This window comes from Lichenostomus cassidix, chromosome 27 (genome assembly GCF_008360975.1).
Source record: "Lichenostomus cassidix isolate B80296 chromosome 27, HeHo_3.0, whole genome shotgun sequence".
Taxonomy (NCBI): Eukaryota; Metazoa; Chordata; class Aves; order Passeriformes; family Meliphagidae; genus Lichenostomus; species Lichenostomus cassidix.
Genome location: NC_139507.1, coordinates 1,726,699 through 1,742,719, shown reverse-complemented (window position 1 = coordinate 1,742,719; position 16,021 = coordinate 1,726,699). Strand labels below are relative to the sequence as shown.

Here is a 16,021-nt window from a genome sequence, read left to right as displayed (position 1 = left end):
TCACTCTTGGCTTTCAACCACCTTCCTGATTCCTGACCCAACTTGGCTCATGGTTTCAGTGCTGGCCCCATGGCCTATAACCCCAGAGAGACAGAATTTAGCTTCCCTTCTTTGCCCTAGCATTGCCTGTTGCCTGATTCATTACCCCACCATGTTCTGCTTTGTGGGCAACTCCTCAAAAATGCTGGATTTGGGATTGTGAGTGACTGAACACCCCGAATCATACATTGCACAGTTCAGTTGCTGCTGCTTGAACTCCTCAGAAGTCTCACCAGAAGTTTACAAAAAGACCCACTAGGAGATTTCCAGCATAAGTCAGGACTAGGGAAACAAATACTACAACAGGAAGCAGAAAACAAAATCTGACAAGTAAAAAGTGCTTAAAATTAACATACAATAACAGATTCTTTTCAAAGATAATTTAGGGAAAGTTTTCATGAGGTTGTTATCTTTTAATTTCTTGATACGTTTGTTCATTGTTGCTCCAAGTTCTCCAGGATTTAAGGATGCTTGGAACACATTCCTTAAAAGAAAAGGAAATGCTCTATATCTCACAGTGAAATTACAAAACCTCTTAAATATACTTTCTAGAATAGAAACAGCCTTGTTAAAGGAATGAACTGCCAGTGCACTGAAGGGTGAAATGCAATAGGAAACTGACTTGATAAAAGGATAATTCCAGTAAATGAATAACACTTCCCTTGTATCACACAAAATACATAATGCTCAGTTGATAAAAATAGCAACGGCAGCCCATGTTCTGAGCAGCTTTTCTGGCAAAGCCAGCTGGGAGCCTGTTGAGAGGAAGCTTTACAATCACTCTAGATGAGGAGTACGAAGTCTCATGATCCAAAGCAACACTAGATGATCAGCAGAGCTAAAAATTATTTCAAGTAATGTCATTCTTGCCATTGAAAACATCACCCCCAGTCAGCAATGGAAAGGTTCAGGTGAGGGTCTGACACTGCATGGATGTGATTCAGCTCTGATCTGGAGCTGGGAAGTGAGATGTAAAGGATCAGCCAGTCACCCTGGGCTCTGCTCATGCTCAGAGAAGGAAAACAGCTCAGGGCAACTCATGTGGCCCTTCTTAGAGAGTGCTCCTCCTTTGTGGGCCTGGTTCTTCCACCAGCCAGGAAGGGAGCCCAGAGCTCAGGTGGGGCCATTGAATGAGCTGAGGAAGCTCTGATGAAGAGCTCTCACTGTGCCATACAGTCACAGAACCACAGCATGTCCTGAGTTGGACAGGATCCCCAAGGATCCTCCAGTCCAACTCCTGGTCCTGCACGACAGCCCAACAATCCCACCCTGTCCCCAGGAGCATTGTCCAAACGCTCCTGGAGCTCTGGCAGCCTCAGGCTGTGCCCATTCCCTGGGGAGCCTGGGCAGTGCCCAACCATCCTCTGGGAGAAGAACATTTTCCTGATATCCAACCTTAACCTGCCCTGGCACAGCCTCATTCAGAACTCCTCAGGAAAGATCGCTGACTAAATGGCAAGTCTTGAAATGGATTATCCTTGAAGATCTTGCCAGAAGGAATGGGGACTCCCACCTCTGCTTCATGGCTGTAACTCTGGTTTAGCACTTTACTCCAGATGAATCTTGTCCTCTGCTCTTCTCCTAATTGTCTGAAGATGGCTGTGAATTTGAGGCTCAGTGAAAAGCTGTGGAAACTGAAGGGCAGGATGTGCAGGATGTCAGTCAGCCAGTACTGCTTCCTCAGCCCACACAGCTCCAGACAACGTCCAAAGTGCCAGACACACCATTTCCCTCCAGTCAGGCTCTGAAGGCACAGACAGTGGTGACAACTTGTGGGTACCCAAAGCCACATATGAATATGGTACCATGGCCATGGGAGTAAGAACAGACACGTCAACCCTGGACATTAATACACAGCACACTGAGAGCCCTGCTGAGGAGGAAGGTGTGGGAACTGCCTGCCTGAATCAGCACCGAGACTGATTCTGATGTATTCATGGGATGAGCCTGTCCCACTAAGCACGCCCCAAATGGAAGGTGTTTTCCTAATCCCATGAAAATGTTGTGTTCCAGTGTTTGAGCAGTGGATACATTCAATACTCATTCTAGTGAATGTACTGGTTGCATATTCATACTTGCAATGTACTGATTTTAGGGGCTGGAGGCATAAGGAATGAGCATGGCAAGCAAGGGAATGATTTAGTCTTCCAACCTTGGAAGAGGTGTCCAGGTCCTACAGTAAATCTCCATGGCCTGGTGCTGGGAGATGACAGGCACTCTTGGGACAGTAGCCAACGCTCTGCCACACTGTGGGAGCACTTAGGCTGAAGGGCGAGTGAGGAAGAGGAAGGCTCTGTCCTGCCAGGCCCTCTGAAGAAATGGGTTTCTCTTTCAGCATGGCCAACCTCTGCAAAACTCTTCTTCAAGCTGCTCCGTCGGTGGCAGAAGCAGCTGGAGCCCTTCTGGGGTCAGATAGTGGAATTTTAGCTAGAGGCATTTTTTGTCTCAACAGAGATGCCGCCAGTTTGTTCGGCTGAAAGATCTAAAGTCGTTGCCGCTGCAGCAGAAATCCACTTGCTTGGGCCAACCACTGCCCACCCACCCTGGAATGACTCCAACACACTCCCTAGACCCCCCAGCTCTTGTTTAATCTTTAATGCACCTCCAGTCGCCCTGGGCTGGACAGCACAGCGAGATAGCAGTGATGATTAGCTGCTGACCCCTGGGCTGTGCTGGGCACTGGGAAATGCTGCTGACCCTCCATCGATCCCAGCCGTGTCCTCCGGGCAGGAGGAATCATTAGCGCAGCTCCCGATGGAGGGGCCTGCAGTGCCTCTCACTCTGCTGGGTGCAGGAAAAGCCACAGGCACAGCAGACCTGTCCTACCTGTTCCTGCTGCCCTGACTCCCAGTTGGGCTGTTCTTAGGTGTCTGCTGGAGGAAGGGATGGGGGAGGGATGAAGGAGTGTGTCCTGTGCACAGCCTGTGGTGCTTCCCTGCATCTCCTCTCCCTGTGCCCTCGTCTGGTGCTGGGACAACCAGCTCTGGCACAACTGTCCTGTTCTGTTCTGTTCTGTCCTCTTCTGTCCTGTCCTATCTGCAGCCCCTGGCAGACACAGCACCTCAGAGGTTCCTGGAGACAACTGCATTACCCAACCCCTGCCATCTGCACTCGGTTTTGGTGCAAGACAGTGCTGGAATGGAAATACACACAGGGAGGGAAAAGGATCAGGGGAGACATGGCCCCACCAATGAGGAGCTTCTCCAAAGCTGGAGAAACCCAAGAACCAAGGTTAAGCATCTTTATATATGACAAAATCCTCATCCAAGGTCAAGCATCAACATTGGCAACAACAGTGAGGGAATTCAGGTCATAAAAGACAACAGAAAAGCATCAGATTTTATGGCCAACACATGAAATAAGGGAACTTCTCTTTTACCAGTGAATAAAGGAACATTTGGGACAACAAGAGAAGGGGTTGAGAACTCAATTGTAAAAGAAGAAAGTGGAAAGAAAATGAAGAGATGAGGGAGCTTAAAGATAATTGGGTAACTCCATTGTGATCATGTCCCATGGGCTGGACACCAACAGGTCAAAGGCCTCCCCTTTTTTTTTAATTCATCCTTAGGTAATTGAAAATAGTTTTATAATGACAATAAACAATTATTATTTATAATATTAAGTAATTTATATTTTTAATGGCATCTTAAATAAGCTAACAACAAATTGTCCTAAGGAAAATAATTTCTCTAAGAGAAAGCAACTGGTTAAGCAATACTGAGAATGTGTTTTGTGCAGGTTCTATCCAGGGTCCATCTGGGGGACACTGCTCTGGGTAGGGATGGCACCTCAGTGGTGATATGAGAATAGATTTACATGGCAGGAAGAAATTCCCCAACAGAAAAAATCATTCCAAATACCAGAGCAGGAGCCTGGAGGAACAAGGACTTTGTTGTGAGAGATTTACAGAAGTTGTGCATGGCAGCACCAAGATCAAGAACACCCAAATCAATGAATTGGCTGCTGAAACAGAAATGAACACCTGGAAATGATCCTGCCTGAAGCAGCCTCAGGCAGACAGGCCTGGCATGGGGAGAAGAAATGTTTCCAGCAGGTGTCAGACCTAGGAGAGGACAGATCCTACCAGGTGAGTGCTCATCCCAGGGCATCCCTGAGCCCCTGGGCATGGCATGGCTTCTGAATTACTCCATAATCTTGGGGTTCTCCACACTCAGTCCTGGCCAGATCCATGTCACATCTGCTCCTCAGTTCCTCCTTTGTGTGGAAAAGGGTGGTTGGTGATGGCTTTAAATAATCAGGAAATAGGGTTTTACAAAAGTAAATGCCACATCCATGTTGTCTCCTGTAGGAAAGGCAGAAGGTATAAATCCCATGAGATAAATGTGACGTGGGTGCTTCTTCAGATATGTGATTTACAACTGCTTCTGCTCCAAGTTCAGACAAGTTTGGGGTCTTACATTTTTTCATAAATGAGTTTCTGAGCTGCTATCAGTGGCAGCTGATATTGTGAAGTCAGTGCAGAAGCAAATGTGTTCCTCCAGCTGAAGTCAATCAGGATTTCTGTGCCCATGTCCAGCCATCCCATCATGGGAAATTTCTTTCTCTGACACAGACACTGTCTGTGCAAGGGACTTATATTTCCATAAAGCAACTTCAGCAGGATATTCAGTTCTGTTTTAGGTGTTGGGTGGGGGTTCTTTTCTCTAACTGGAATGACAGAAATTGCCCAGATAACTGTAGAAACTCTTTCACTGTTATCTCTGCTCAAGCCACAGGCTTGTCTTATCTCTCCCACAATACCACACTATGCAGCTCCTATGAGCTCCCTGTTCCCCCCATACTGTTCACTCCCTCCCTGTATTTTTGCTTTTCAATATGTCCTGAGGAATCCAATAAAGGCTCCTGCAGGAATTTGTAGCAACACATTCCTTTTCCATCATCATGTGCACTTTGAGCAAAGCTCTTCTCGTATATATCTCTTCTGACAGAATATGAAACCACAAGTATTTTAAGCTGAGACAAAGAAGGCAGAGGGCTGTAATCCAACCTGACAGCAACGTTATTAATTGGGGAAGAAGAGGTTGAGCAGAGCAGATTGCTCAGAGATCTAAGAAATGGCATTTTGTTGGGAGGGGACTCCCAGGTAGCTGTGGGCACTGTGGATGAGCTGCAGAGCCTCTCACCCAGAGGACACACCGCAGTCCCCAAGGCAATGGTAGGAACAGAGATAGGAGACCACACAGGGCTGAAGTGCACCCATTCCTGTATCTGCTTTCCTTCAGAGGCTGCTCTGAGTGCTCTCACTTTGATCAGGGGAAAAGGGGGGCAGGCACTCTTTTCAGAATGTCTTAGTGGGATTTTTACCAGCACAGGGCCCTTTTCCTGACACTGCTCAGTGCAGGTTTAGGACCTGGGTGCAGAATGTGCCATCACTGCATCGGCTGGGTCATGATCCATCTGGGGGGCAGCTGAGCACAGGTGGGGATGGCAAAATACTGCAGCTGGACATGGACTGCCCCTCCACACTCTACATGCCCAAGCAGCTGGACAAAACCCACTCCTAAATACTTGTTACAGGTGATAGAGAAACAAGGGAGTTGCACTCAAGAGGTGCTTGCTGGTGACCTGGTGAAGAAGCTCAAATTGAAAAGTCTGCAGGGTGCTGGCATGACATGGATTGTCCCCAGCCATGCTATTTAAATAATTTGGCTGTAATGTAATCCAAAGTCTTCTTTAAAACTGGCTTCTGGTTTTAATGACACAAGATTATTTGGGTCTTCTGCAACTTTTTCGGATAATAATTTATTCCAGTCCCATTACCAGTAGGAACAAAACCTGCCATCAATGTCCCTATTAGAGAATAATTCCCTTGCAATTCCTTTGTCATGATTATATTGATTCAGAATGGGCAATATTTATTTTGGATTTTTAAAACAGAAAAATCCCTTCATCAAATGAATGACAGAAAGTATCCTTCATACCTAGAAAAATGCAGCATATCTTTCTGAATTGATCAAAGAGGGAGATAAATGGCAGACCTGGAAGAAAGAGACTTCCACGATCTGTTTATTCTAACAGGGAATGGACGATGTGAGGTAGCAGTTTGCAGCTGAGGCTACACAGATTTATATTCTATCTCCTGTCAGCTTTTCAATCATCTTCTGGGCATCAGTGAAACCAGCCCACGTTCCACAGGACCTTTTCCCCTCCTCCTCACTTCTCCAGTAACCCAAGGTTTGTTAAACATCATTGCTAATGACCCCAAGCTTCCCAGACAACTCCTTTTAACTTCACAGCAGCAAATTACTTGACCCAGTCAGTACAAAAGGACAGGAGATCTTGTGTGGAACCCAAAGGGACAGGAAGGAGCTGATGGTTGCAGATGAAGGCAACTGCACCTTCACATAACTAGTCTGCAACTCTGGCCTCAGAGAAGGATGTCAAGTTATTGTATTTCCATTTATTAGCAGAGAATCATTTCAATTCAGAAGTGAATCACTGTACATTTCTCTTCATATCAATGAAGCAGAAAATGAAGTACAGGACAATTAAGCAAGCACTTTCAGTCATCACAAAACTCTTTGGTCTCGTGCTTTAGAATCTCTATCTTTTCTCACATTTGATTGCTTTTTAAATGACCAAATTCATCCCTTGGGATGAGCAACGCAGACAGGGTGGTTATCTGAGCAGTTTGTGAGTGACTGGGGGACAGAATTTACCTTCTCAGGGGTTGCCCTGCAGGATCATGAGTACATGGCATGGTGGACTCTGGAGCCAAGCCAGACCAGCCAGAATTAAACTTCCAGGGGAGATGAGGTTGGAAAATTGTGCCTCATTCACAGGCTGAAGTGTTGGCTCAGAGCACAGTGACAGCTGATGGGTGAGGCAGTCAGGGTGCTCTTCTTTCCCTTCAGAATCCCCTCAGTCACTGTGGAAAATGAGGTTTTTGGAGGTTTACATGAATATTTATTGCAATTATGGAAAAGACTCCATGGCAATGGTAGACAGCCCAGGATCAAGTGCTCCTGCAGTGTTCATTGCTCTTCCCAAGCCAAGGGTGCTCTTTGGCCAAACTGAATTCCACCTGTACACACAGGTAGCGTGGGACAACATCCTCTCTTCAGCTGGAATTCAGACCAGTCCTCCAAAACTTCCACAGCAATGCACATACCCTCACTCACTAAGGCTAAAGGCAATTGATATCTGTGTTGTGTGAGCATCTGGAGGCCTCGTGTGAGCCAAGGCACGTTTGTGCTGTGCTGCCCAAACCAGAGGGCCTGGAGGAGCTGCCCATGGTCACAGACACATCAGCAGCAGAGCTGGGGAGGTGATGTTGGAGTTTTGCCTCAGAGGACATGAGGGTGACCCATCCTGCTCATCCCCAAAACCTCTGCTTGGTGCTGGGGGCTGAGGCTTGGGTTACCTCTGTAAAAGCAGCCAGTGGGACATGTCACTGTCTGTCTCCCAGAAATCTCATTTGACCTTGGGCTACAAACGCCAGACTAAACCTCCTGTTCAAACCTGACCCAGCTCTCTCCACAGCCGAAACGTGAGACCTAATGCTGGCAGCTCTGGCTCCTGACGTGTGTCACCCTTCAGCAACTCCCCCATCCTTCCTGGAGCTGGGGTGGGAGCAGAAATCTCTGTCCTCCCAACACCTGCACAGGCTGTGGCTCCCAGAGCCCCTGGGCACTCCTGGGGAGCAGCTCAGCACAGGGGTGGGAAATGTGCTTAAGGAGATTTAAAAAAAAAAAATAAAAAATGTGTTGGTTTCAGGTGACCTCAGGGTGTTTTTGGATAGCAGGGAGGGAATCCTTCTCCCCCTCTCCCAAGTCAGTAACACAACAGTCACAGCCCGGATCAGTACAAGCTACTGATCTTTATTTCCCTGTCTTCCATGCTGCTGGGCTTGTCCAGGGAAACAGGCAAGGGAAACTGGAAAATGTGGTTGGGAAGTGTTTCCCACCTCATCTGCACTTATGTCATGGCTCCTGCTCTCCCTGTGGATCTGTTGTCTCCTTAGCTGGGTGATGCTACACCCTTAGCCATGTTCTTGCTGCTCTTTTTCTTTTCCTCTGTTTCCTTCTCTCTAGACTTGCAGAATTCAGGGAGTGGATTAAACACCAACAGAGCTTGCCCCAGAACTGAAAGAGAGGAAAACCAACACAAGCTTGATTTTGGATTGTAGCTGAGATACTCAAAGGGAGACAAACACCTTTCCATCTCCCAGCTCTGGCACCAGGTGACTCTGCTGGGAACTGGAGTGACTGTGTGAGTTTTGACACCAACCTTGCTGACAGCTCTTCTCAGGACAAGCACAAGCCCCAAAAGCTGGAGAGAGGAGCCCTGAGGATGAGTGTGAACCATAGCTGTGGCCACACCAGGAGCTGGGAGACCTCCAGCAGTTCTCCCTTTCCACACAAGGCCTTTTTCCAGCTGCCTGAGTGCAAGGTGTGGCTGTGGCCCTGCCTGCCCTGCTCACCCCAGCCATGCCCCCATGCTCCCAAGGTATTTTTGTGCTGGAGTTTGCCTGGGGCAGTGCAATGCCATGAATAACTTCCCTGCTAAAAGCAAGAGGGGATGGAGAAATGGAAGAGGCAGGTGGGTGTTGGCAAGAGCAGCACACAGGGAAAGATAAAGAATTTGGGTAGAGTCAGGGGTGGGGGAGGGAACAGAAACTGGATAAAAAACAGAGGGAGGTGAAGGACATTGGAGGAAAGCCAAACCAGGCAAGGAGAAGGTGGTATTGAGGCAACTCCAGGGCATGGATTTGTGTCCCTACAACAGGGTCAGGCAGAGCCTTCCAAGGGCTGAAAGGTGACTCAGAATAACTGATTTAGTGGACAAGAGTTGAATCCAAGATTTCCTTATGGAGATGTTTCAGCAGCCTTGTGTTGTCTTGGCCAATTGTCCATCCAGCCCATCCATGGAGTTTTGTCTCCAGACCCACCAGGGTCAGATGGAGACCTGGAAAACTCCACAGAGGAAACACCTGGAGCAGGGGATGGAGCTGGGGAGGCGTGGAATGGGATGGGGGAGACACAACAGAGCTGTTCAGCAGAGTTTTGCACAACCATCTACAATTTCTCTCCATAAGCACAGGTCTGTCGAGGTGCAAAGCAGGGGAAATGTGAGAACTCTCATTCCCCTGCACATGACACTGCACCTGGTGCTGCAGCAAATCTCTTCTGGCTCAGCACATGCTGCGATCCATCAGCCAAAATCCATTCCCAGCTGCTTGTAAGGCTGCAGGAAAGCAGTTGGCAGCAGATAGAGCAAAGGTGACAAAATCTGAGGGCTGTGTTGTACTTTCAGCTGAAAGCATCCCTGCAGGTAGAATATCTGCAAGGGCTCTGCCAGGGCTCTCCAACAGGGCTAGCAGCTGAGCACTTCTAATGTGCCATTTGGGACCTTTCCCATGGAGCCTTGGGAATTATTTCTGCATCCACAATGTTTCACCGACAGATATTGACAATATCATCAAGATCTGATAGGTCCAAGGCATCAAATTCTACAGACCTGATATCTAATAACCAAGAAAAAAAGGAGAAGAATCTCCAAAATTTTCTGGAAAACCTTTGTGACTCTAGATTTTAAAAACAGCAGAGAAATGTAATTTCAGGGGGGAAATATCTTAATTAAGATTATCAGTAAATATAGAAAACTTGGGATGTGGCTCTATCCATGGACAAAAGGCATATAAAGATTGCAGCAATTTCTATTTTGTTGGGTAGTTTTTATCCAGTGTGGCTGCCAAGATGTCTCGTCCATAGACATTAATATTTCAAATTGCTGGCCCAGGAAAGCAGAAGGTTTCATACATTTCAAAAATGAGGCCTGGCAGAAACTTTTACCCAAAGCCTTCCAGACAGGTGCAGAAGAAAGGCATTAGCAAACACAGCCCAGCTTGCAGAGGCCACTCTCCCAGGCATGGCTGTGGGATTTGAAACTTGTATAAGCTGGGAAAAGTGGAGTGGAGTTCATTTGTCCTAAACCTTTGATACAGAAGCCCCACCTGGGAGGTGCCTCCTTTCTCTGGGCTCACTCAGATTTGCAGCTTAGGTTTGAGAGACCCAAGGTTAGGCTGGAAGCCACTGAAGTGGTCAGTTTGAGAAAACTGGAGCCAAGGACATGTCCTGTGCCTGGCTTGGCCACTGCACAAAGCAGGAGGCTTTGCAGGAGCAGTACAGGGAGCAAAGGCTCTGGGTGGCACAGGGATCTCAGCCAACCATCACCCCCACAAGTCAGAGCAAACACTGGCCCTGAGCAACCTCAGGTGGTGTTTCAGCAGGGTGAGAACATGGACAGTGGTGAGGCCACTGAAGGACACACAGCTCACCCTTTGCTGCTGTCTCTGCGGGGGTGTTGGATTGACACAGTAGTTTAGATGCAATTGTGGAGGAGAGGGAAAAAATAATTGGTTAGGAATTTCCAGAGCCCCCAGTGATGGTATCACCCTTGGCATGAAACAGGATTGGGATTTGTGCTATTTTTTAAATGTTTCCATTGAGCTGCATGCTCCCAAAGCAATGGGACTTTGGTCATCTGTGTTGCTGCTCAGAGAAGGACCCTGGCTGGGAAGACACTGATGTGTCAACAAAAGATATTTCCAGTATTTCTTTTGTCTAAGGTGTGAATTGCAAACTACCCTTTGTTTTCTTGTAGAGTCACAGAAATGTTTTGGTTGGAAGGGACCTTAAAACCTCTTCTTGGCCAGGCTGCTGCTGCTCTCCTGTGACTTCAAAGAGCTCCCTGGAGTTCTGCCCCAGGGAGGGATGGCAGGGATGGCTGGGAGCTGCCACAGCATGTCTGCCCCAGGCCAGCACATCTCCCAAAACACAGGATCTGACCCTGAAGGTCCAGCTTTCCTGCACCCAGCAAGGCCAGGGATTTTCAGCATGGCCGCACAAATGAGCAGGGATCCCACTGGCCTGCCTTGCCAGCAGCTCTTTCCCATGACATTTTAATCCCACTGTGACAGTAACAAGCAGCACGAGGAGGTTTCACTGCACCCACCCAGCGCTCACACCTCTCCACTCAACACCGTGGAGAAAACAAATTGCTCACATCACCATTCTCCCAGGAGCACATGAGCTCCGGAGAACTATCCCTGAGCTAAGGCTTGGCTGGCCACTTTTGTGCCCAGGATCTGTGTTAGGACACTCCTGAGAAAGGGTGGGACACCTCCCCATGTTCTGCCCCCAGGTCCCCACCTTTCTCTTCAGAACCTTTCCCTCTCACAGCAAGATTTGATTCTGTTTAGCCCCTGCACCTAAATCCCTGCTGCCTTTTGGTGCCCTGCAAGAGCTGAGAGGCAAAAGCAGGTGATCCTGGCACAGCTGAGCCCCAGCAGAGAAGCAAAGGCTGTCTCCCCTCAGCACCTCCTCCTGATCCCTCTGAGGCTGAGCTGTGTTGGCCTTGTGCTTTGCCCTGAGTGCCCAGGAGAGCCTGGAGCCACTGCTGCTTCCCAGGGCAGCAGAGCCAGGCTGGGTGGGACCTCTTAATGCATCCTGGCACTGTCTGTCCCAAAAAATCAGCCTTCAGCCACCCAGGAGGTCCAGTAGGTACCACAAGCATGTACTGGAGACAACTGGGGATGCAGAACAAGCCCCAAGAAAGGCTTAAATAATATTTCCCCAGGAATCCACATGATGTTCATCCACAAAGCAGCTGAAGAGGTTGGTACACAGGACCTGTGTGGCTTCCCCAAATCTCCGGGCATGGTGGTGACCCCATTTCAGTAGTGCTGGTTTGAGGGAAAAGGGACATTCCTGGGGACCCCAGGCTGGCCCAAGCCTGAGCCATGCTGTGTCTCTCTGTGACAGACAGACATTCTTGGTGTCTGACAGACACACGGTGTGAGGTCTGCTCCCCATGGCTTCATCCAGTCCCCAAGAAAATTCCACTGACCCAGTTTAGCCTGTCCAGAGTTCTCCTGCTGCTTTGGCTTTCCAGGGAAGCTGATTTTCCATGAACTGCACTACTCTAGGGGACAAACTGGGCAGACCTTAGAAAACAGGGAGAAGTAGATTCAAACCTTAAGACTAGTTAGGGGAGAGGGTTGGGAAAGGACCCACGAGTGTTTTGAAATATTGATCATCAACAGTGCACTGGGATGCTTTACCCAGGAGAACCCAACCAGTCTGAGGAGCATTTCTGACACACTTTCACTCGGTACAGGCCAAAGAGCTGGACAGCCATGTGCTGACATTTAGGGCTGGCAACACCCTTCTGACAGGCCAGAATTGAAATTCTGTGCAGAGGAATTTCAGCTAGTGGTGGGGAAAGAGGGACAAAGTAACAAGATCCCAACCAGAAGGAAAACCACAGTGTGAAGTGGCTCTGGTGTGGCCATGACTGGCAGCTCTGAGCACATGGATGTGCCCTTGACCACACTGAGCTTGGCCTGGGCATCAGACACAGCCATGGCCAAGGCCCTTCCTTTGGCCTTGTGGTGGTGTGAGGAGGTGTCACCATGCCATGGTGGCCTGGGGCCAGACCAAGGTCTGGAGGATCTATTTGGGACCACCTGGTAAAGTCATTCTGAGCCACTGCTGCAGCCAGCAGCTCCTGTATGCCCAAGATGAAGGGCAAGGAGCCTCTGGTGTGGTGGTGTCACTGGAGAGCCACTGGTGTGGTGCTGTCACTGCAGCACAAGTCCAGCCCATCATCCCTCCCTGCAAAGACTGAGCTGGGGTTCCACAGCTTCCCTGAGACAACCTTCCCATGGAGAACCTGCAGAGCACAGGGCACCTTGCAGTCTCTGAGGCTCAACAACTTCTGCCCCAGTTCCCTCCCAGTCCCCATGTTGCACAAGTTGTCACATCCAAATATCTGGCCAAAGGATGGAGCAACCAGGCAAAGGAGCATCATTTGTTTTGCTGCTCCAGGAAAGGTGCCACTGACATGTCCTGGATGAGGTTTGGCTCACCAGAGTCACATTTCAAGGCAAACACACCTGAGCTCAGCCCACCTGGGCAGCCCTTATGGTTAAGTGGGCAGAAAAGGGCATTCCCAGTTATCTCCTGCAGAGGCTCTGGGAAAAGGAGAATTAAAGGAATAATATCCCTGTGACTGTGGAAGAATGGGGTTATTCAAAGGGATTTCCCAGGGATGTTTCTTGAAAGGCAGAAATGAACATTCTTAGAAAACAACTGGTATTTATTGACTGACAAGGACACAGCAAAGCAGACACTTGTGCAACATTGGACAACACAAATATGCACATTGTAATCAAAAGGATTATATAAAAATTACCACAAGGTACAAGCAGGACTGTAAGGCAACTTAAACCCCATAGCACCATTTTCTTCCTAGAGGAAATACAAGAAATATAAATAACACCCATACTTCTTGTGGCACAAGTTGTACATCTTGAGGTAGACAAAAGTTTCATTTCCCTTAAAGCACAGACTTTTTTTTCCCAAGTGACATCTTTATTATATGGTTGCAAATTGGCCTCCAGGTCTGACACAAGGTGCCCGAGGGTGTAGAAGTGACTCTTGCAGGAGTGGGGTTTGTGACTCCCCTCGCTGGTGGGTTTTGGTTTACCCTTTTGGTTTGGTTTACCCAAAAAGGCCCTTTTTGCTGATCTGACAAAGTCCTCCCAGCCCCCAGTGCTGCCCTTCCATCACAGCAGCAGCTGCACAGATCCATGGATAAACCTCCAGGAATCACTGGGGTACAACCATTAGATGGGGCAGCCTCCTGAGAGGAGATTTCTTCCCAAGCAGGTTCAGCTCCTCACTTGGGGATGAAGGGATCCATAAACACCGGAAATGGTTCAGTAAAACTTTTTATAGAATCCCAAAAATGTGTGGGATGGGACCTTAAAGCTCAGCTTGTTCCACCCCTGCCATGGCAGGGACACCTTCCACTATCCCAGCTTGCTCCAAGCCCTGTCCAGCCTGGCCTTGGACACTGCCAGGGATCCAGGAGCAGCCACAGCATCTCTAGATAACCTGTGCCAGGGCCTCACCAGCCTCACAGGGAAAAGTTCCTTCCAAATATCCCATCTAACCCTGCCCTCTAGCAGTGGGAAGCCATTCCCTCTTGTCCTGGCACTCCATACCCTTGTAAAAATGGATGGATGGATGGATGGATGGATGGATGGATGGATGGATGGATTTCTATTTCCCCCCTGCAACAAACATGCTGGATCCAGGACTACCAAGCTCAGCATCTCAACACACCAGGAGAGGTAATAAAAGCTGGACTAAGAAGTGCACAGAGGGACAGGGACAGAGACAGGGACAGGGACAGGGACAGGGACAGGACTAACCTGGGGGGCAGTGTAGCCCCTGTGTGGGCAGTGAGGATCCTGGTTAGGGGTACTGGAGCTATGGCTGTTCCCAGGTTATTTGAATTTTAGGTGCAGAGGAAAAGATTCAGCCCAAACCAAAACACTCCCAGCAAAGCCTGTGCAGCTCAGACTTTTACCATCAGTAGTCACTGAGGTTTGCACTTGGAAAGTGGGTTTTTTATAGGCAGAGTATGAGCTTTCAACTTTGCTTCTGGAAAGATTTTCTTGCAAAGATTTAAATGCAATCTCCTTGTATCTCCTGTCTGTCATTCCAGTAATTTTCACATATAACCAAATCCACAGGATTTGCAGGACATTGTAAGGTGTGTGGCACATTTTAAAAGCTCTCCCAGGTCCAAAACAACTCCTGGGTCTCCACAGCCTGGATCTCCAGGAGGTGGCAGAAGAGCTTTGCTCAAGATGATGCTTGGTCTTGGTTTGGAGGAAAATACAATTCAAGCCTAAGAATTTTGATGACCAGACTCAGGTTTGCTCCCTGCCCCCACTGCTGCCATTCAAATTAAATCACATTTCAGAATAATAATTTCACCCAATAAAACAGCTCTGGACAACTGAATGAAATAAAAACCCCAAAGCCACCAAGGTATATGCCCCAAACAACTCTGTCCCTCCCTTATCCAGAGCACCATTTCTAAAAACCTTGCTGCTGAAGGACACCAAAAGGACTGACATCAGTGTTGCCTCAACCTATACTCAAGTCTTTTCCTCAATCCTCAAATGGGGCATTTGAAGTTTTTTCTTTCCCATCAGTGTTCATCATTTGTTTTCCAGCCCTTGAGGCTGTGCTGGCTGGCAGGGGTTGGACAGAAAGATTTGCAGCTGTGTCAGGAGGGGCTGGAAAAGGCTCTGAGTTAACCAGAGCAAAGCTGGGGGCATCAGATGTTGTCCAGACCTGGCTGAACAGTGAACAACCCAAATTCACTCAAGCCTGATGCCAAACCTCCACATCCCACTGAGCTCAAACCATCCCAGGGGTACCAGAGAATGAACCATCTCTTTCCTCAGATCTTCTCTTTCTGAACCACACAGGACAAAGAATTCCCAAAAGTCCCCTTTGGAACCTGAATAAACTTAATTTTCCATGAAGTACATTTTTGTCCAGTTCTCGTTCATCAATTCCTGTGCAGCTGTGATAGAAGCAAGAGGACAGAGTGGTGTCTCCTCCACCTGCTTCCCAAGGAATGGGATCCATCTGTGTTTCCCCTCCTTCCACTGAGCACCAGTCCCTGTTTAAATGGGAATGATCCATGGAATGGCATGGGATCCCAAAGGACCCTCCTGAGATGGGATATTTCCTTCCTCTCTGATGCTGGACATGGCTGGAGGTCAGTGGGGCAGAGGGTTTGGGATCAAGAGTTCAGCCAGAGTGAGTTCCCTGCTTGCTTCACCCACTATGCCAATTTTAGCTTATTTGGAAGCTTTTTCATTGAGTGTTCAAAACTGAGACTCGTGGGAACATTTCAACTCCAAAAGGATTAAAAGCAACATGTAAATAATGGTCTGCTCTTGGGTATTTAGGAGGTAAAAAAATATAAGGCTAATTAAGCCTATTTGCAGTATTATGTCTGTCATAAACTCTTTAATTCAGTTCAAGTCAACTTGAGCCAGAAAAGGGATAAAAAGGAATAAGCCCTTTAAAAGACCTGTAGCTGCTGAGTGGGAAGGTCTGAGTGGCCTCCAAACAGCCAGTTAATGGTT

At 48.2% G+C, this 16,021-nt stretch overlaps 1 long non-coding RNA gene across 1 annotated transcript; it reads right to left on the bottom strand.

The window, feature by feature from the left end:
- Positions 1 to 7,879: 7,879 nt before the first annotated feature.
- LOC146426437 (uncharacterized) lies at positions 7,880 to 12,624 on the bottom strand. The gene is made up of 3 exons (XR_014846183.1): positions 12,530 to 12,624; positions 11,911 to 12,007; positions 7,880 to 8,132 (listed from the first exon to the last, which is right to left on the bottom strand). It is a non-coding gene; the product is annotated as an uncharacterized LOC146426437 (long non-coding RNA).
- Between the last annotated feature and the right edge of the window lie 3,397 nt (positions 12,625 to 16,021).